General features: G+C 39.0%; 1 pseudogene; it reads left to right on the top strand.

Moving 5' to 3' along the window:
• Positions 1-12,789: 12,789 nt before the first annotated feature.
• Positions 12,790-22,705, top strand: part of LOC130855010 (60S ribosomal protein L29-like) — a 28,494-nt pseudogene continuing 18,578 nt past the window's right edge.

The following is a 22,705-nucleotide window of genomic DNA, read 5'->3' as shown; positions in this document are numbered from 1 at the left end:
GCTTATTGTTTTTGCTGGTTTTGGTTTTGCTTTGGCTCGAGCTACTTTGGAATAAAACCGTTAACTTGCTCATATATCCAAAAATTAATATAATATCAAAAAAGTCTACATACAGAATAATTCACTTCCTTTCTGAATACAGGCTGTAAACCTATCGTGGTTTTGTGGATTTGGAAATTGAAAGAAATATGATTCAGAAGCTAAATTAAAATAGACTCAACAGGAAAAAAAAACAACTGTGTTCAAGTGTCACTAACATGGCAAGTTCACATCCTACATTCACCCCCCAATCACAGGTCACCTGTGAACTGGTGACATCAGAAGTTGTCAAAGTTGTGAAATAAAGTCCTTTTCAGAGCAATTTGACATTTCCTTTTGAGAAACTTTGGTTCAAACTGTGTTTCGTAAAAATATTTTATTTGTTGCTTCAGCCAGGATAGAAGAGAGAAGCTATTTAAAACTTGACATTCTCTTCCTTACTTAGCCTGAGAGTGTCTAACATCTGTGAATTGTGAAATTCACAAATATGCCGGCCTGAGCCCCAGCCAATTCAAACAGCTTGTTCCACAAAATGGGAAACTTGAGGGAAGATCATTTTACTAATTAATTATAGTTTGTTAATTAGAGTTAAAGTGTTTGGCTTTATTCCCTGCTATTAGCAAATACAGATGACCGAATATATAGAGTTCTTAAATTAAAAATACCCAAATTCTTTTGAGCATGGCCAAGTCTCATCACGCAGTGCCTGGCTTTTCCCATTTATAAAATGAGAAGTGAAATAATGATCTCTAGGGCAGTGCTTCTCAAATGTTAATGCACCTGTGAGTTACCTGGAAATCTTGTTAATGCAGATTCTAGTTCAGTAGGTCTGGGGTGAGGCCTGAGACTCTGCATTTCTCACAAGCTCCCAGGTGCTGCTGGTGCTACTGGTTTTTGCAGCACATTTGAGTAGCAAGACCTAGTGCTCTTTTCAGGCCTGCTTTTTACATACTTCTAGGAAATAAGTAGAGCTCTTCTAAATATTTGAAATTACTAGCAGAGGCTCTAGGCTCCCAAATAAATTATTAATTGGCAAATATTCTTAGCATGCATTTAATTTCAAAAGTTTTATAGCCTAATTTATAAAAAAATACCACTTAAAATGTATGCCCTAACATCAGTAGGTATTTATTTATTTATTTATTTATTTATTTATTTATTTATTTATGGCTTCATTGGGTCTTCATTGCTGCGCACAGACTTTCTCTAGTTGTGAGCAGAGGCTACTCTTCATTGTGGTGCATGGGCTTCTCATTGCAGTGGCTTCTTTTGTTGCGGAGCACAGGGCTCTAGGCTTCAGTAGCTGTGGCATTCAGGCTCTAGAGCACAGGCTCAGCAGTTGTGGCGCATGGGCTTAGCTGTTGCATGGCATGTGGGATCTTCCTGGACCAGGGATTGAACCCGTGCCCCCTGCATTGGCAGGCGGACTCTTACCCACTGCGCCACCAGGGAAGCCCAACAGTTGTTATTTTAAAAAATTCTAAATTTATTAGGTAAGAGGGACAAATATTAGATGGTAAAAAAATACGTAAATAATTATGAAACATACTGGTTCCTATAGCATTGTGAAAATAAATGCAGAGAGCTACCCTGACCAAGGGCAAAAGGCAGATTCTCCAGGGCTCAACAACACACCCATGGCACACAGCCATCCAGAACCTGGTAAAATAAGTGACAATTGTACTATAATTACCATAATTCCCACTTACGTTTATATTACATCCCTCTTCATCTGGGGGCTCAGGTTATGATACAAGTGTATAAATTATTTCTTTGCTGTGCAAGTTAGATGCTTTTTCCAACACCTTAAGTCTTTTAGGTAGAGATTGTAATATAATAAGTCACACATCAGCCTGGGAGAAAGGCAGTTGCCTTTCTGACCATGACCTGCATCTTTGAATGATGTTGTTTGTGAAGATTTTTGATTAGTAGAAAGAGGAGGAGAAAGTAAAGAGCTTAGGGAAACAGTAGCATTAAGGGCCTGGAACTCTGGACACAGTGTAAGATAAAAGGACACTTTTCTCTTTCAGGGCCCAGTAGCCAAGAAGGTACACTTTGCCAGATTCAGGTATTCAAAACATGAAGCTTCTCATTTATATCCACGTGAATGACTTCTTCACTGCCCTTCTTCATGCACTCTGTCCACTGGTTGACATACTCTTCTGGTTCATCCTCTGCCTTGGATTGCATTTTGTCTTCCATCCAGAAGGCTTTTTAAACTCCATGTGCATATGTCCACATCTCACAAATACTTCAAAGAACAGGAAGCCTCTCTCATCCCTCCAGGTAAAAGGAAGCTACCCTACCTCTTAATGTTTTTTATTATGATATTTTCACTTGTGAAAGGGCACCTGCTACTTTCTTCCTATGTCTGAGCTATTTTTGCATAAGGCCCATCTCCTGTACTGGACCGTGAACAACTTGAGGGTGAGTTTCCTATCTGATTCATCTGTGTATCTCCAGGGACTAGTGGACAAAGAACATGTTGATATCTTTGCAAAAAGTCTTCTAATAATTATTGTAAGCGGTTAAATAAGAACTTGCATGAAACACTTGACTTTTTAGATTCAACTTTATTGAGGTGTAACTTACATACAGTGAAATTCACTAATTCTACTTTTCTGTTTGAGGAACTTTGATATATTATATACCACGTAACCTCCACCACAACCAAGATATAGAATATTTTATTACCCTCCAAATCCCCTCATTACCTCAAAAGTTCCCCTTTGGGGACTTCCCTGGTGGTGCAGTAGTTAAGACTGCACGCACCCAATGCAGGGGCCTGGGTTCTATCCCTGCTCAGGGAACTGGATCCCACACGCATACCACAGCTAAGAGTTCACATGCTGCAACTAAGGAGCCCACCTGCCGCAATTAAGACCTGGTGCAACCAAATAAATAAATATTAAAAAAAAAAAAAAAAACTTCCCCTTTGCAATTAATCCTTCGTGACCACTGACCCTAGACAATCACTCTCGTTTGTTTGTTATTATGTTATCACATGTATGTTTTCTAGGACAGCATTATCCAACAGAGCTTTCTGTTATGAAGGAAATATTCTATATTTGCACTGACTGATATGGTAGCCACTAGCCACATATGGCGAATGTGACTAAGAAACTACAGTTTAATTTTTATTTAATTTTAATCAACTTGTATTTAAATAGCCATGTGACTGGTAGCTACCATGTTGGACATCACATGCTAGAGCATCACATAAATGGAGGCACACGGCACATATTCTTTTGTGTCTAGTAGGTTCTTTCATTCAACACGTTGTTTTTTTTTCCTTTGTTAAGTTCCACCGTCTATTTACTTATTTATTTATTTTCAGCTCTTTATTGGAGTGTTTTACACTGTTGTGCCAGTTTCTGCTGTAAACGAAGTGAATCAGCTGTATTTATACTTATATCCCCATATCCCGTCCGTCCCGCCACTCCTTCCCACCCTCCCATATTGTTTTTGAGATATATCCATATCGTTATGTATGTCAGTAACTGATTCTTTTTCAGGGCTGTTGAACATGTGGATGGCTCCTTTTTATTTTCATTATTAAGAACAAATTCTAATCTCAAATACTCAATTATGGCCCGAAGCAGAGGTCCAACAGGCTTTTTAAGAACTCAATAATAACTCATCCCTTTGAGTCCCTTAACAATGTGGAACAGTTCGTTCCTTCCAAGGCTGCTGTAGCTCTAGAGGAGGCAGCAGATGTAGAAAGAAATTGACTAACCTGGGTTTGGTCTGGTCTCTGGTCCCAACTTCCTCCCTGACTTCAGACAAGCAGCTTACTCTCTTTGGGCCTTATTCTTGATCTTCAAGAGGAAGGATGTACCAATGAGGATTCTTTTACTATTAGCAATGGAAATGAACTCCCACTAAGTAAAATTAAAAATACAAAAATAGGTTAACATATGAAAATTCACGGACTGGAAGAGAAAGTTAAACAACAAGATTTGGGGAAGGCTGGGAACAGAATAGCTTCAGGGATCTAAGTACAGGAATGAATAGAGTCATTTCCTAGTACAATCATAGGAATCAGTCAGACCCAACAGGTTTTCTTTTTTTTAACTTGAATCACTTATCTTAAGGTGCAGATTCTCAGAAGGAAGATGCCGTGTTAGGCCAGGAGAAATCTGAATGCCTTGATCGATAGCCCTACCAAGAGTGGGGCAAAGAGAGTTTCTGAAAGAAAATAGAGGTTCTATTAAGTGAGGAAGGGCCATAGGTTCAGGGCAACAGAAAACAACAGATGCCACCACGAGGGGCTTAAAGTGGATGATCTCACACATTCCTTAGAACTCTGGCTGTCTGTGGCTGTGTGACTGGAGGAGCTGAGTGTCTTGTCAGGGTAACTGGACCTCAGTTCCTGTCTTTTCCAAGTCCTCCTGACCTGCCCTTCTTTTGTAATATGGGGATCAAGAGAGAACTTTCTAGCATAAGAGGTAGTGGAGTAAATTCGTTGAGTGTTACCTATATCAAAGGGACTGGAGAGTTTGATGATTTTTAGTTTTAAGACACTTTTCGGGACATAACTTCCGTTTAACTCCACAATCTCCGTTCCATAGACGTAGAAACCAGATTCTGTTTTGGGGGGGAACCTCCCAACCTTCTAGCTTTATGCTTTATGAATCTAATATTTGCTGAAGTAGGGCATCTAGCAGGAATAAAACTGGGCCAAGAATTTACGTGTGCTGGATAAAATTCAGATGCTTTTTTATATCAATGCAAAAACAAGCACACTGCAAGCTTAGCAATGTGCTTCTTCTGCTTTGACTTCTACCTTCTCACAGGTCACTGGAATTGAGCAAGTAGAAAAAAATGCATAAAGCTCACGTCTCAGAGTCTACTGAGAAGAAAAAAGATGCTTTGGAGAAGTGTCTGAGGAAAGGGACACTTTTCTGTTCAGAGGGCATGCAAGGAAACACAGAGGCCAATTGGGGAGGGAGGAGGTTGGCCGTGTCCCTAACAGACAAACCCGATACCCTCCAAGTCACACCCAGTGTCCCAGAGCAATGTGGGTGGGCTTCTTTTGCAGACATCCCTGAACAGCTGTGTGGGGGGCTGCTTCTCGCTCCCACCCCTCCTTTGCTCCATGCCCACGTGAGTGAAGATAAATACGGAGACACAGGAAGTCCTTATTTGGCACTTGGCAGATTTTTTTTCCTGAACCATTTGTCAGTTGCAGATACGATGCCATTTGTCAGTTGCAGATACGGTGCGCCTTGACTCTAAGTGCCTTGGTGAATATTTCCTAAAATGAGACAATCTCTTATATGATCACAGTTCAATGAAGAAATGAGGAAATTAATACTGATAAAATATGATTATCTTCTCTACATATCTTATTCAGATTTTGCCAATTGTCCCAATGATGTTGTTTTACAGCAAGAGAAAATTCTGGATCCTACATTGCATTCCATTGTTCTATTTCTTTAGTCTTTATTACTCAGGAACAGTTCCACAGTCATTGTGTTTCATGACAGATTTATTTTTTATTGAAGTATAGTTGATTTACAATGTTGTGTTAGTTTCTGGTGTATAGCAAAGTGATTCAGTTGTATATATGTGCATGTGTGTATATATGTGTGTTTATCTATTTTCATGTATATATTCTTTTTCATATTCTTTTTCATTATGGTTTATTACAGGATAGTAAATGTAGTTCCCTGTGCTACATAGTAGGACCTTGTTGTTTACCCATCCTAGATACAATAGTTTGCTTCTGCTAATCCCAAACCCCCAATCCAACCCTCCCTTGCTGTCCCCCTCCCTGGCAAACACAAGTCTGTTCTTAATGGTATAAGAGATATTTTTGAAACACGCAGGCCAGTTATTTTGTAAAATGTACCTTAGTTTAGGTTTGACTGATGTTTCCTCAAGATTAGATTGAGTTATCTACTTTTGGCAGAAACATCTGTGATACTATGATATTGTGTACATCTCAGTGCATCATATCAGGAACTGCTCAGTTTTTAAAGCCCATGGAAGGGTTTTCCCCAAGCCTCATCTCAGGAACAGATTTACTGTGAACCTAAGAAAATTTGAATGTCAACACCTCTTACTTCCACAGATAGTCCCTTCTAAGGTTCTAGGAAATATTTTAGTAATATGCACACATGGCCTTTATGTTTCTGTAAAATATCCAAATGCAAGCTATTTTTCATACAATCTTCTGATATTGCCATCTCTTTCTACTCCAATTTCCCCTTCATCTCCATTCATCTCACATAGAGTGGTGATGGAGAGGCTGTGGGATTTCTAATATCCAGGCAAGGGCGAGTTGAATAGAGGATACTTTTAGTTTGGTTTGGGGGGGATGCATTAATGTGGTCTGGAGTTAGGTTTGTGTAGAGTTAAATTATTGCTACGCATCCTGGTATAGGAATGGCTTCCAAGAATACTCCTCCTGCACATGACACCAGGCATGGTGTCACCAAAGACCTGGGCTGGAGGTCACATCACGATATGGATATCTCCAACAATAACTGCCATGGAAAATGTGTGACAAGTGGAGGAGAAACAGAGTTGGAAGTGCACAGAGCCGGAAGCTACTCTGGGGAAAGTTGTTCCTCCTTTTATCAGGCATGGAAACTTGTAAGAGATGGAATCAATATCAAAACCAGGTTTTCCTCTGTCTATTATTCAGCAGTTACAATTACAAACACACCATATATTATTTGGTCTTTGATGATGGGAGTTGGATTAAATAGAATTTATCCTTATAGTGTGTGTGTTTGTAGGGACACAAACGTCTGGCAGTGCTGCAAACAGCAAGTGTGTCTGTTAAGCCTTAGATTGGGGCTGCAGAAGACAAGGCTAAATATACGATGTTGAGAGTCTGTCCAACCCTGAGAGTGCAAGATCCTATGACTGTAAACTTGTAGGCTTGAGAGTTCCCTGGTGATGCAGCAGTCAGGACTTGACACTTTCACTGCCCTTTGGGGGCCCGGGTTCAATTCTTGGTCTGGGAACTAAAATCCTGCAAGCTTCACAGCTTGTAGGTTACAGTTATCTACAGTCCCTCTACCTATCTATCCATCTACACAAAATCACTTTGTTTCAAAGTGATTTAAGGTAGCTTATAAAATACATACAAGATTTAAAAATACATATGCAGGGTAACCAGGGGCTGAGAGGAGGAAATGATGAGTTGCTGTTTAATGGGTACACTTTCAGTTTTGCAAGATGAAAAAGTTCAAGAGAGTCCTTGCACAACTGTGTGAATATACCTACCACTATTGAAATGTACACTTAAAAATGGTTATGCTGGGAAACTTTATGTTATGTGTTTTTTACCACAATTAAAAAGTTTAAAAAATTAAATATGTAGGTAAATGATAAAAATCAATAACCAGTATAAACATCAAGAGTAACAGAAATAGGAGGAAACCAAAGACAATATTTGTCCACAAAATGCATTACATGATGTTCTACACTTATGCTAAAGGGGCATCTATTTTTCTGTGAACTTCTAAGCAGCCAATTACTTACCTGAATTTTTTCTTATCCTCAATAATTGCTTAGGCTCTTGTTACACATAGCACATTATAGGTACAAAATATGTATTTGTTGAAAGAATGAGGGAAAAAAGATAATATATAAAATAAATTGACCTTCAGCTTCTAGACTCTGAATCTAATGCATTTGTTTGATTGCTTTTTACAAATAAATGACAACGGATGATATTGTAATGTGACATGAATTTCTAGTGGTTTCCAGTATAATTCTCTCACAAGACTTTATGGTACTAATATATTTGACGTTTGATTGATAGATTCAATATGCGTATTCCTTAAGGGCTTCCTGTGTGTGCCCGTCAGCGTGCTGGAGCTGTGGGCAGCAAGTAGATCAATAAGATCCAGTCTCTGGCCTCCAGTAGAGTTGAGAATGATTTTCTTCGCCTTTTTGCATCTTAAGCTTCACAAACGAAAAAAAAAAAAAGACTTTTGCAGAGCTGTATCCCTGAGTTACTGATGACCAACTTGCCCTCTGGGGTATGTGGTGCCTGATTAAATTGATGAGATAAGAATATGTTTACTAGAACTCACGAAATGTGTGTAGGTGGACGAGGATAAAATGTAGCATTCTTACTTTCCTGTGGTTTGAGCCCAAGACAGACAGCTGTGGCTGAACCTTCCCTCAGACACACATTTACAAATTTGTGCCTTATTTTTTGAACACTGATTATCAGAAAGTCACAAAAGCCATCATTTGTAGAAGGAAGAGGAATGGGTGTGAGCCAAGAAAAATGACCAGATCTGTATATACTGGTAACTATCAAAAACTACGGCATGATGATTTCCTAAACCACTGGGTGACTTTCTGGTATGTAGCTTCACGAGATATGTCGTTTACCAATGAAGCACAGCTCCCAAAAGAGGAACTAGGAGACATACAATAAATACCTTTTTTCTTTTTTTTTGAAAATTAGCTATACTCAAAGTTAAAAAGGAATTTAGAGATCATTTGCCTAGAAAAGCGTCCCAGCAAAAGACTTAAAAATAAGCATGTGCATAGTGGTTTAAATTATACAGAACGCTTTCACAGACATTATCTCATCGGAGTCTCCCAAATGTCACGTAGTTGTTTTAATGCTAGGACAAGTGGTGTCATTTCCTCCATTGTGTGCATGAGGAAGCTAAGACTCAGGCAGCTTAAGAAACAAACTCACAGCCACACAATCACATAAACATCAGTGGCAGTGGCCTGTATTGGACCCAGCTTTACTCACTGCCAGACATTAGTCCATTTACTCAATGAAATAACATGAATTAAATGCCTATGGTATGCCTGGTATGTGCAGGACTCTGGGCAAATAAAGGTAAATATAACACTATCTTCTTTCCTTACAGAACATCTACAAACCTACAATTCGTATAGTGTTTGGCATTTATTAAATATTTTATGTCCATTATCTATCTATCAATAGATAACCAATAAAACTCTAGGAATTAGACAAGTTAAGTGTTATTATCTCTGTTGTACAGAAGAAGACATAGTTAGTGACTCTGCGTTAATCATTCAGCCAGACAGTGGTAGAATCATGATGGAAACTCAGGTAAACCTGTTTCCTTGAAATAATCACCATACTTTTGACCCCACTCCCCTGCCAAAAGATCCAGAATGCATTCTGTGTATTTTTGTGTCTTGGAGGTCTATACATGGTCTCTCACATGTGTCTTCAGGTGACTTTTTCCTGGGCCAGTCAGCCTGTGTTAACATAAGCACCACAAATGCCAACCCCCAAAGGAAGGCATGAGCTCATGACGAGCAGAGCACCCACTCTTGGGCCAGGAGTCAGGAATGTTAACTCTGCTTATTTTGAAATCTGGGTTGTGGACACTGTTTAAGCATGTGGGAGTGGATGCACTGAGAAAATGCTTCCGTGGGATGGAAGTGATTCTCAGGGCATCCTTACAGGGGGATCCACATGGGATGACCCTTGCATGGGTCTTGTTTACGGCAACGTCTCTGTGCCAAGTGTCTAAGCAGTAAATTTAAAGCGCGACCTTGGAGGACTAACATCAGTCTGAAAACACAACTACTCCTGTCTGCCTGTGGGTAGGTAACATACTGTTCTGCCACTCAGCCAATGAGCCATTTAGACCATCTGTGTCCTTACTCAATGTCACTTATGTTATGCTTCTGAAGACAATAAGTAATTTTCCCCATGGGCCGGAATGACCATTTTTGTTAGGATAATGATTGCAAGACATATATTTTCAGAGTAAAAATCATCTTTCTTTTTCAGATCATGAGATCCTGACTATACATTCATAAAGAGAAATATGTGGAGAGAGAAGAGAGAGAGAGAGCCACAAGATATAGTGATGATATTTACACAGAGATATATGTATGTCTATATGTATACTATTACAGATATATGTGTATGTGTATATTTACAAGTATTACCTATGTGGGTATATACTTATATATAATATATATAATATATGTTTACATATATATTTATGTATATATACACATAAATATTTCTAATAAATCTATATTAATATATACACACAATAATTATAGACAAAGAGAGTATTTATTAGACAATATTCTCCTCTAATTTGCTTATTTTCCTTCTAATAATCAAGACAAAAAAATCAAGGCAAATTATTTAAAAATAAATTTTAAAAAAACCTCCAATGGAAGAAATAAAACAAGGTAGGCAATGTATGCTCATGATGTGGAAAATTTTATATGGACACTATCACAAAGGAAAAACAGGGGAGAGTTAATAAACTCAACAGTTATTATTTCTGAGTGGATGAGGTTATAGAGTGAAGAAAATATTTTCTTGCTAATACCTTTTTGTAATTTTCAAATTTTGTACAGTGAAAATGCTACATTTTAATACTCAAGACTATAAAATAAAAATCCAGCAGAAATAGCCATTAGAAATACCTTCCTGTAGAATTTGTCTCTGGAAGGTATGCATAATAAAAGGATGACACAAATTATGCCAAGATGAATAGAGGTCAAAGAATGTGTCTCAATTTCCAGATGGATTTGTTTCTACATGGAGAATTTTGTACTAAGACATGAGAAATAAATGCTCGCCCCGCTTTGAAATATGCCTACAAGTGTGGTGTTAGAGGATGAACGGAACTCAGAGAGTTTACGTGGGTTGGCTTGATGAGGATGGAATTGTGTGGTCCAGGGTCACCAGGTCAGGGTGCAGTGTTTCACAATGCATTCTTCCATTGCCAACCACTGGCTCAAGAGGAAAAAAAAAAAAAAAGGCTTTTATGAGACATTTGTGATTCAGAGCGTGGCGGCCATGGAAATACACAGCTCAGCTCTTCTAATGTGGAGCACATCGACTGACAGCCACAGCTGCTGCCCCTTCCACCCTTATTGCTTTCTCACTGTGGCCATTGTACATCCAGGCTCCTCCCAGCCAAGGACTGAACCTAGTGGGGCTACCAAACCAGGACCAGCTGGCAACACATGAGACACTTCCAATAGGTAATTTGACTCAAGACTACCCCATTGGCTTGACTAAACTTCAGTCTGAAACTCTTTCTGCTGAATCCTCCTTATTTTCTTCTCTTCTTCTTGGTTTTCAAAGAGAGTTTTTATTACCCTCTGACATAAGCCCCCTTATTCTGTTTTCTTCTTCTTTATGCTCCAGAGGCAGTCTTCCTAGCTAATACATTTTTTATACACATAATTCAATCTTGGGGTCTGTTTCTCAGAGACCACAGAGTGATACAAGTGGTCCTGAGAGGGTCCAAGAATGCAAATAGAAGTTGTATATTTAGCACTGACTCACTCTCTACACATCAAGCAAATAGGATGGCATCCAGGGCCATGTGGAGTGTGTATTGTTTCTGGTCCAAAATGGAGGCCCAATTGCTATAGAGTTCACCAATGTTGACCTGGGAAAATACCCACTGAAGGGATTGACTTGCAGGTTCTAAGATTCAGGCTTTTAGGAAGATAAAAAGAAAATAGTTCCTACAGAGAAGTAGAGTTGTATGGTTACTACTAGCTTGTACTGACACTCTGCAGAGGGATATTGAGAAACTAAGGGCTCTTAACAAGCAGTTAAAGGCTAAGTATGAGAGTCAGATTGCCTCTTTGATAGCTTACAAAGAGGTGAGGGCCTCTTTGCAAAAACAAACAGAGCTAAGCAGCAGACTGAGCACCTGATCAAGTCACAGAGCTCAAGAGACATTTGAATGGTCAGTCAAGGCTGGTTGGAAATACATGAGAGCCTGAAATGTGGGCTGGGGACATTAAGTAGATGCCTACAATAGGTTGGTTCTGTAGATGTTTTGTCTTAGTTGAGGTGTTATAACAAAGTACCACACACTGGGTGGTTTATAAACAACAGAAATTTTTTCTCACAGGTCTACATGCTGGAAGTTTAAGATCAGGGTCCCAGCATGGTCATGGAAGGGCCCTCTTCTGGGTTACGAACTTCTCATTGTGTTTTCACATGGTGGAAGGGACTAGGGAACTCAGTGAGGTCTCTTTTATAAGAGCACAAATTCCATTCATGAGTACTCTAGCCTCATGACTTAATCACCTCCCCAAAGCCCCACCTCCTAATACCATCACACTGGGCAGTAGGATTTCAACACATGAATTTTGGGGGGGACACAAATATTCTGACCATAGAACTACCCTAAACTCTCAGAACTTGTAGAATGGACTACCCTTCCCTAGTAAGAGTTTCCTTCCTATTGGAAGATGCTACAGAGGGCTTTCCTAGAAAAGCAATAAGCATCCCACCTCAGGAATGCTTTTACTGTCTCTCCTGACTGCAAGGACCCTAAATAGGGCTAAATCTCAGCATGACCCAGCTGGTCATAATAAGGGAGAAATTAATTATATACCAAAGGAGTTACCAGAATTATTTAGCATGCACCAACAAAAGTCAGGGAAATAGCCTTGGGTTGGGTTTTGGAGGGGGCGGGGTTGCTGGAATGTAAGACTCTATCAGAAGGAGTTCATTGACCTGGGTGTACTTTCTCACGACAGGGATTTAAAACCCTGGCATGAACCAATGTGGATGGGGCAAGATCACTGCAGAATGGCTCTTATAAGTCTGGAAAAAGTGATGAACAATGATAAGTAGAGAGGAATTGTTTGAGTTTTTCTGGCAGATGATAGAGAAGGAATAAAGGGGCTAAAGGAAATATACTTGAATAGATATAGCGTATGAAGCCAGAAGGTTTTCAGGGGGAATATGTTAGAGAGGCAGGGCAAGAGGACACATGATTCTCCAACGCCATGAGAAATGTGCTAGGAAGAAGAGTAGCCACCTCGCTAAGAAGTTCAGTGTTGACTCGCTCTCCTCTGCAGCCCAAGGTTGCCGGTAGTAGAGATGCTCACAGAGGTGGGCTCAGTGATATTTATGATAATGATGCCTCTTTACCACCAGGTAACAGAATCCAGATGGTGGCACTTACCTGCCAGATTCCAGGAGATCATAATTACCATGATGACCAGAAAGGTCAGAGGTACAGCCAAGGGGGCTTGGCCTGCAGGGAGTTGTGGAGATGATCAACAGAACATGGCCTATCTAGGGGAAAAACAAATGGACAAGGAAAATAAATTTAAGCTAAGAAGGGTTCTGCTTAAACCTACAGAAAGAAAAAAGCAAGAATGGGGGAGTGCGAAGCTAAAGATGGTCACCTAACACAAAGTCCTCATCTCTTGTTTGATTTGTGGAGCTGAGTCAATTTTTAGATCTAGAATCCATTGACTGAAGAGCTGGCTGGATTCCTGGGAAAAAGAAACGACTAACACTATGGCAAGTATATGCCATGGCAATGCCTTCAGGCTCTCCTAAAGAGACCTACGGCCAGGGCCAGAGCCAGGGGTGTGCTCTGTATTTAGAAAAGCTCCTCACTTGGTTTAATGCTGTATAGTCACCCTCTTGAAATTGTTAATAATTTTAAACAAGTGGCTCCACATTGTCATCAGTACTGGACCTTGCAAATTATATAGCCCATCTTGCCTACAGCTATTGACCTGGGTAGAGGAGATCTGAGTTGACATCAATACCCAAAGACCTTAAGTGTAATTATGGTACCCTGTTGAAGTAGGAGCTCACATGATCAGGTAATAAATGGGAATCTGGTTCAAATCCAGCTGAAATTGGGTCCACTGTGTCTGGAGACCCACCTAGTGGTCATTTATCCAGTCATTAAGTAATTGGAATTAATATACTTGACAGTTAGAGTAATGCCCACATTGGGTTTTTGGCCTGTTGGAGTAAGAGCTACAGAGTGGGACAGTTCAAGTGAAAACCTCTGAAACTGCCCTCTACTTCACTTGGCCAAAGGAGTACATAAAAAGTAATATCACATTCCAGGAAGGATGATGATTAATAATCTCATTAAATAACTTAAGGAATGGAACAGAGGTAGAGGGATTATCCTGATTTGTTTAATTTTTCAATGTAGCCCCTGCTGAACTCAGATGGACCCTACAGACTAAGTACAGACTCTTGAAATTTCAATCAAGTAATGTCCCTGATTGCAGTGAGGTGATATCTCTACCACAGCAGGTTAACAAGGTCTTGGGTATATGATACACAGCTATTGAATTGGTAAGTGCATTCTTGTCTATTCCGATTATAAAGGAAGATAATAAAAGGTCACATTCACATGAGACATGCAACAATATTCATTTATAATTTTGCCTCAGGACTACATTCCTGCTCCTTGTCATATTGTAGAATGAAGATATCTGGGCTGCCTGGTTAACCCACAGAACATCACATAGATGCTTTATATCAATAACATCATGCTGAGCAGGCAGGACAAACAAGAGATGGCCTTGCTGGAAGCCTTGATAAGGCACATGTGCTCCAGGGCATGTGGGAAAAACCTACAAAGATTCAGAATCCTGATACTTCTGTGAAGTCTTTAGGGATCCAGTGGTCAGGAGTTTGTCAAAATATGTTTTCCCCCCAAAAAAAATAATAAAGCAAGGAAGGAAGGAAGGAAGGAAGGAAGGAAGGAAGGACAAACAAATGAACGAATGAATGAAAGAAAAAGAAAATGCATCTTGCATCCCCTACCGCAAAGAAGGAAGCAAGGGAGGAAAGACTGAGGGTTCTTTTTTGGGTTCTGGAGGGAACATATCCTATGCCTAGGAATAGTGCTCTGGCCCATATATTGGGTAATGTGGAAGATTTCAGGTGTCTTGTAGAAAAATATGTAGCACGGAGCTTATGGCAAGCCCCAAAGAGAGAATCACAATGCAAACCCTGGCATTCTGGTACTAAATGGCCATGTGTCTATAACTTCACATCATCAGCTCGGTTATTTCAATTCTTCTAAGTCATAAAGTCAGCCCAGAATCAGTCAAGCAAAAGATGACAATGGCTCACCCAGGTTGGGCCCAAGCAGGACCCATGCCCTTGGTCAGCAGCTTGAGCAGGTAACTCAGACAACCCTGTCAGCTACAGTAGTTGTACCAGCAAACCTCCTCGATTTTGCACCCAAGACCAGCTGAAGGAGGTGGAAGAGCCTGTTGATGCCCTCTAGCCACAGACAACAAAGTCCTGTCGCTGAACAAGTAGGGTTTATTGTTATAGCAAGATCATGGGGACCTATGGGGCATCTCAGTAAGAGAGTGATAGAAAGAACCTGCTGTAGAATTTGGGCTTGTGTTAGCCTATTTGGGGGAGTGTTCAGGGATTGGGATTTGCTTTGTACTGGGTGATGTCAGGCAGTGGGACAATTCTATGAATGGGCATCTTCACAAATCTTATCTATGAGATGGATGAATGAAATAAAGCTGAAGCTATACTCAGGCAAAGAAGCCACACTCATGAATGTCAGCTGGCATAAGGGGTTATGTGGTCATTTTTATGGTTTGAACCATGTTCATCTTTTTTACAGTTCAGCTTTTTTATATGTGATTACAGACTGGTATTACTTTTATCTTGACCCATCACAGTCTTGGGGATGCCTTGTCTAATGTTGATGCTTGGTGAAATTGTGTCAGTATTTAATAGGAGGGCACCAAGGCATAGACGTGAATTCCAAGCCAGCTTCTAGCAATACCGAGGTCCAGCTGGTGGTGCCCAACCAGTTCCTGGCAGGGGCTGCTTTTCTCTTCCTCAATATAAAACATGATTTATGAACTGGATAATTGGATGAAGACCAAAAATAGACAAGTGGCTGCTTCCAGCACATTTGAAGTTGGTTTTGAAAGCCACTAGAGAGGAGGAATCTTCCCAAAGAGTGGAGCTGTGACTAGTAAACCTGATCATCCATTTCATGAAGAAGAAGAAATGACCTGAAGTAAATAAAATAAGTAGGTGTAACAAAAATGCCTGGGCAGTGAGCAATGGCCTGACTATCTTGTTTGGGGGTCTGGAAAGAAAAGAAGAGGAAGATTGCAGACAAGGAAGGTCTAGCACAGAGGCACGGACATATGGAATTGGGCACAAAGTGTAAAGGTTTTTATATCATATGCTAACTTCCATCAGAAATCAGAAAAGGTAATCAAACAAATCAACAAATACAATTATGTAAATGTGACAAGCACCGTTAAAAGAACCAGTGAAGAAACTAAAGCATGAGTAATGGGAGGGAGAAGCAGCAGCAGTGATGTGAAGCTACTTTAGGTGGGTGGGAAAGGTCTTTCTGAAGAACTGGTGTTTCAGCTGAGATCTGGGGTACAAGGAGTGAATCATGTGAAGTGGAGGAAGAGCATGCCAGCTGGAGGGAATGGCATATGTAGGACTCTGAGGTGGGAAAGAGATTAGACTATTGAAGCGATTAAAAGAAGACGGTGTGACCAGACCAGCATGAACAAGGGGGAGATGGCATAAGAGGAGAGGGTGATATTCAGGAGCCAGATTATACCAGGCCAGGAAAGGAGTTGGAGTCTTATTCTAAGAAGGACTGAAACAGTTTTGAAGGGTTTCACACTGAGATGTGATATGATCTGAAGGATGTTTTTAAAAGATTGCTCGTTCCTGCCTATGGAGAATGGACTGGAGGTGGGGCAAGAGGGGGACGGGAAGATTGGTTAGGAAGGTACTGCAATCGTGTGAATTAATACCAATCCACATCAACACAGGTTTTCACCTACCTTGTGAACGGGTTATGCTGTCTATCCTTGAGTGGGAAGTAGCTGTGTAGGTGGATGACACAGCCTCCCTCTTAGCTGACAGTGCAGTGTCTGATGTTCTGACCAACTTGGTTCCCAAAATACAGGTGGTATGTTATTTTATACATATAGTTCGGCAGGATCAGTGCAGGCTTAATGTTAAGAGCTTACGTGTAATACCATAGCCTCTCAAACATCCCCTACCCGATATTTTGCCTTCTGAAAGCCAACTCCTATAGTCAATTACAAGTTAAATGTCCTCCCCGTGAGCTTCAACCTACCCCCAGACTCATACTGAAATAAATAAGAAAATCAAAATTATGAAGGGAATTAAATCTCTGTGTCTACATATATCTGAATACATACAAGGGGCTGAATGCAATAAGAAAGAAAAGGAGTAAGTTCCCACTTAACTTTGTTGAGCCAGCCTTGTTGCCTGGGGTGCCAGCCATGCAGGGTAACACTGCCCCAAAGAACACAGAATCCTCAAGAGCATCTAATCAATTTGATTTCTCTTCGAAAAAACCGCCAATGAGAGATAATTACATACCCACTTCACTGAAAGCATTATAATTCAATTCTTATTTACTCTTTGTTAATGGTGTCAACACATTGAATATTCCTGTTTTCCAAGAGAAAAAAGGAGAAGCATTCACTTAGATAAACTGGGCTCACAAATTTGTTCTATGCCACAAGAAACTCACCTGTCACTCAAATACGGAAAGAATTTTAAAAAGAGTTTTCAAAAGATGATTAAGATTTATACTAAAATGATTTCTCATTTATAGTTTATGAGTACTTTTCATCAGAAATCTGCACTCAATTACTATGAATTCAGAAAATATAAAAACACAATGACACAATCAGGCTGGAGGTATCTCAGCTAGATAGTAAGAGAAGGGCAAAGAAAAAAATTATCATATGAAAGTACAGTATTTTTTTCCCCTGAATTCTAAGATTGGAACTAGTTGTACCCATTCATTAAATCCATACTTGATGTTCCAAATGTTGGGGGAAAGACTATTGTATATTACTGAGAGGCAGGAAGTTTGTGAAGTTTTGTTTTCTTTTTCAGATCTTTATTGGAGTATAATTGCTTTACACTGTTGTGCCAGTTTCTGCTGTACAACAAAGTGAATCAGGTGTATTTATACATATATCCCCATATCCCTTCCCTCGTGAGCCTCCCTCCCACCCTCCCCATTCCACCCCTCTAGGTCATCACTAATCATCGAGTTGATCTCCCTGTGCTACGCAGCAGCTTCTCACTAGCTATCTGTTTTACATTTGGTAGACTATACATGTCAGTGCTACTCTCTCACTTTATCCCAGCTTCCTCCTAAAATGTGCTCTTTTGATTTTAATACTGAAGTGCTGTGAATGTTTCTTTGGAAAGATATTAAAATAATTATAATTCTGACAGAATAATCAGGGCTTAATGTTTGGGTAACAAATTATGACATTGCTGATTGGAGCTCTAGCTTTAAGTCGAGAAAAGATAGGATAAATACCTTCAGGGACAATTTATGTAAATAACTGATAATGTATTTAAACCACATTCTGCCTTAAATTTGTTTGAAAATGAGGTACAAAATGAACCAAGTCAAGCTAAATAAACAGCCCAAGAAAGTAAAATGTATAAAATACTTTTACATCACCTGCACTCTGGGATTTTGACCTGTCATGGTCCAACGCCTTAATCATTGCCTGTCACCTTGTGTTTCTAACTGTGAAAGACATATGGCCTCAGTAACCCTGGTTTATCCTGTGTCCAAGAATTTAGGCCTATGAGCTGGAAGATGAATCACAAGGAAATTCATTTCTAGAACTCTGATGACAGATGAGCTGGTAAGATGAGAAATGAAGTTCTTACAATGGACTCTGCCCACTGCTCTAATTCCTTACAAACCCTTTTCATTTGGCCTGATGTTATACTTAATAAATGTCTTTCTGCAAGACATTTCTGGGATTTTCAAGAGTATCCACATCTTATACCCCAACACACACCCACCTCTTTCTTCTTTGCTTTAATTAGAAACAGGAATTTGATTAGTTCCATAATCATTTTATTTTAAAAAGCTAGGTTATAGTAGCTTACTCATAACCTATGAATTTGTTGAGATCAGAGATCTTTATACCTTAAGCAATTTAAAACTTTTCCCCTCTTTTCATAAGGACTAAACCTCCCAAGTTCACTGTACTTTCTTCAAGTCAAATGAAGTTTTGAGTTATATTTGCTAATTTTTCATTAAATTTTACCACCAAATAGTAGAATACTAGAATCATTAGTTTTGAGAGACTGTTTGTGGTATTCAAAAACATTTCATACTTATTTTAAAAACTATATAAATGCATTAAAGTGAAAGACATTATTATCTTACTATCCACTATTTTATGTGTTGGCCTTTCCTCCTAGACTTCGTATCAAAGCATACAAATATAAATATATACAAGACTTTTTGGAGATATATATATATGTATATATGTATATTATAATGATATGTACACTATTATTATATATATTCTACTTTTCAACTTAACCTTATATTAGAAGAAATTTTTATATACTCACAATACCCATAATTATAAGTTTAAACTACTTCATGTCTATTGGCTTACAATGCTCCCACTTACTTGGCAATTTTACTATAATAAAAATTTTAGCTTTTCTTCAATGTTTTACAATTGGGAAAAATTATATGTAATAAGAGATAAGACTGCAATGAATACCTTCTCACAAATAACTCTACTGAGTTGACTTTTTAAAAATAATTTTGATTTACAGAAAAGTCGCAAAGATAGTAGAGATGTTCCCATGTACCGTTCCACCCAGCTTCCCTCTATATTAACATCTTGCATAACTGTGGTTCATTTGTCAAGATTAAAAATATTAGTATTAACTAAACTACAGACTCTAGAGAGACTCACCAGTTTTTATGCTAATGACCTTATCGAAACTTTTGGTTGATGTCTTTCATTAGTTCTGGAAAATTATCAGCCAGTGTGTTTTAAAATATTGACTGTACTCCACTCTCCCCTTCTTTTAACTTCTTTCTGCTATTTCGTATGTCTGTCCCTCTATGTTGCATTTTGGGCCATTTCTTCAAGTTTATCTTCTAATTTTTTAACTCTCTCATTTGCTGTGTCAGTCTGCTGCAAAGCGCATCTTCTGAGTTGTATTTGTTTTGTATTTTTGTAATCTCTAGAAAGATTTATTTGGTACTTATAAAAGTTATTTGGTTCCTTTTTATCATTTTTATTCTCACTTGTATTTTTCATGCTTGCCTTCATTTCCTTAAATATAGCAATATATTAATTACCTACTGCATAAGAAGTTGCCTGAAGACTAAGCAGCTTGAAAAACACACAATTATTAGTTCCCATTTTCCAGGGTCAGAAATCCAGGTGTGCCCCAGCTGGGGCCCCTGCTTCTGGGATTCTCAGGACGCTGCACTCATGGTATCAGTCAGGGCTAAATCTGCATCTCGAGGCTTGACTCACGGTTGTTTGCGGGACTCAGTTGCTTGCAGACTGTTCGGTTAAGGGCTTCAGTTTCTTACCTGCAATAGGCTGGATGTCACCCTCACTTGCTGTTTAACATTACAAGCTGGCTTCCTTAAAGCAAGCAAGTCAAGGAGACATGAGAGAGAGTGCTGGTAAGACTGAAGTCGCAGCTTCACACAATCACGGAAGCAATCTTCCATCACTGTTGCTGTCTTTTAGTCCTCAGAGTAAGTCACTGCATCAGGCTATCACACTCAAGGGGAGAAAATTATATAAGAAAGTGAATACTAAGAGGTAGGAGTAATTGAGGACCATTTCAGAAACACAATTAAACAGTTATTTTACAGACGCTACCTAGTAATTTCACTTATTAGGCCTTATTCTGCTCTGTTGTTTTTACCACTTCTCACTCGTAATGCCTTGTCTCCTTGTGTGTTTTGTTATTTTTGATTGTGAACAGTTCACTTTAATCAGTTTCATTTGTGGCAAAACCATTGTCTTGAGATCTGGAGCGAAGGTGAATTTCCCTAGAGACGGTTTGCATTTGCTTCTATCAGGTGCCTGGGGGAATTACCAGTCAATGTGCAATTCAATGTTCATCTTGACATGTTGGGATCAACAAGGTGGTATGAATTTAGGCTAAAACTGGCACAAGAACTTGCTTAAGGTTCCAAATTCTGAGTAGTGATGTTTTATTCCTTTACTCTTATTTAGGCTTACGGCTGTTGATTTCCCCTAACATCATCCTGGTGAGAGGGGATATATGTTTAGTTTTGTTTCAGTATTTTGTACTGTGTCTGGTACCCCAGTTTAACAGCAAGCTGTTATCTTTGTAGACTCTTTGTACTGGGTAGACATTTTATATTTGATTCATCATGCCCTTTACAACTGTGAACACTAAAACTCAAGTTCACACGGGTCAATAAACTCCCTTAGAGTGAAATTTACCCTTGATACTCCATCATATTCCTGTGTTCCTACATTCATTTACTGTTTTATCAAGAGGATATTTTACTTGTTCTCTAGCTCATTGATGCATATAAGATTACAATTTTTTTTTTCCTGAGATACTTAGTTGTTTCCAATGGGACTGTTTCCATTTCCTAGCCCATCATAATATCAGAAATAGAAAACTTGAGGGTTTTTCATGGTTCTTCATTTTATTAAACAAGTATTTATAGATCTGATATTCAGTTCTAGGATTCATATTGGGCTTTGGAAGATCAGCCATTGCTCTGTCTTCAATGAGCTCACTGTTTAGCAGGGAGACAATTTTGCAAATTGTGACATAATACAGTGTAAATTCATAAATGAGGCAAAGGTATTAGTACGAGGGCACAGATATTACTATCAGCCACAATGGGACTTTGAAGTGTGTATCTATCTTTCATATTTTGAAGGATAACTCAAATACTCTTGCATTTTCTCCAAATGACAGTGAGACCTTTGACAAAAACATACTTTTGATAAAATGCTTAATAATTATATGAAACATTGTCACACTTTAATTAAATAATATATCGACTCATAATGAGCAGTGGCCTAACATTAGGAGCTAGAGTTTCCTTCTTGGCTTTGATGTCAGTAGACTAGGCAGGTGCCTTTTTTCATTTTATTTGTAGGAAATTGAGACCACAGGAGGTCATATGCCTTTCTCTTTCAATTCTGTATGTTGTCTCAGTGAGGACAAGTGATACTTCTAGAAGAGAACCAAGCTGCTAGAAAGCTCTGAGATAGTGTGTGGGAATCACTGGGGAAAAAAATACAACATCAGAGCCTGGTCACTGGAAAGATAAATGGGGTGTCTGGAGATGTGTGTTTAAGGAAAGTCCTTCTGTTTACTTCTTCAGTGGCTTATAAAGATGGCATATTCTCTTTGCTTCTCAGGGAAATAATACATATAAAGTGGACTTCTTATCTATCTGTATCCCAGGATTTTTAGACGATCACTTAGGATAATTAATGTGAAAGCTTTGCAGACCTTACAAGCTGTAAATGTTGTTTTCTCAGTTTTGTTTCATATTTCACCTAGGAAATAACATAATAAAATATTGTTAAATTAAATGGCTCATTTCTCAAATTCGATTCCAACTTTCCTACTCCTGCTTTACAAGAAATCTAAACCTTGCTAACTTACGGTTAAGATTTGGATTCTTGGTAGCCTAGAGATCCTGTTTCACCATGCTTTTAGCCAAGGTTTAGTGTGCATCTCCCTAGAGGTTATCTTCAGCTAAATATCCGAGAAAGGAAATTAACAGAGGCCTAGGTTTCTCCTTAACCCATCTGAATTTATGCGGAAAATTTCCGGTCCTCATTCTACTTCTTAATTTTTACCAAAGAATCTCCCAATTTGGCTAGATGGGTAAGGATGTGGGTGAGGGGTGGTGGTGAAGAAGAGTGAAAGCATATTTTTAAAAATCTATCAGATAGATGAGAGATAAGTAATAGAATTTAATGAGTGCCTGTCTGCCAAACACATCATATTTACTAATTCTAATCCTTTCACTTACCTTGCAATCTAGGTTTCATTGTTTTCTGTTTCATAAATGAGGAAGATGAGAAAGCTTGT

Source organism: Hippopotamus amphibius, chromosome 6 (genome assembly GCF_030028045.1).
Source record: "Hippopotamus amphibius kiboko isolate mHipAmp2 chromosome 6, mHipAmp2.hap2, whole genome shotgun sequence".
Taxonomy (NCBI): Eukaryota; Metazoa; Chordata; class Mammalia; order Artiodactyla; family Hippopotamidae; genus Hippopotamus; species Hippopotamus amphibius.
This window is presented reverse-complemented; position numbering and strand designations above follow the sequence as displayed.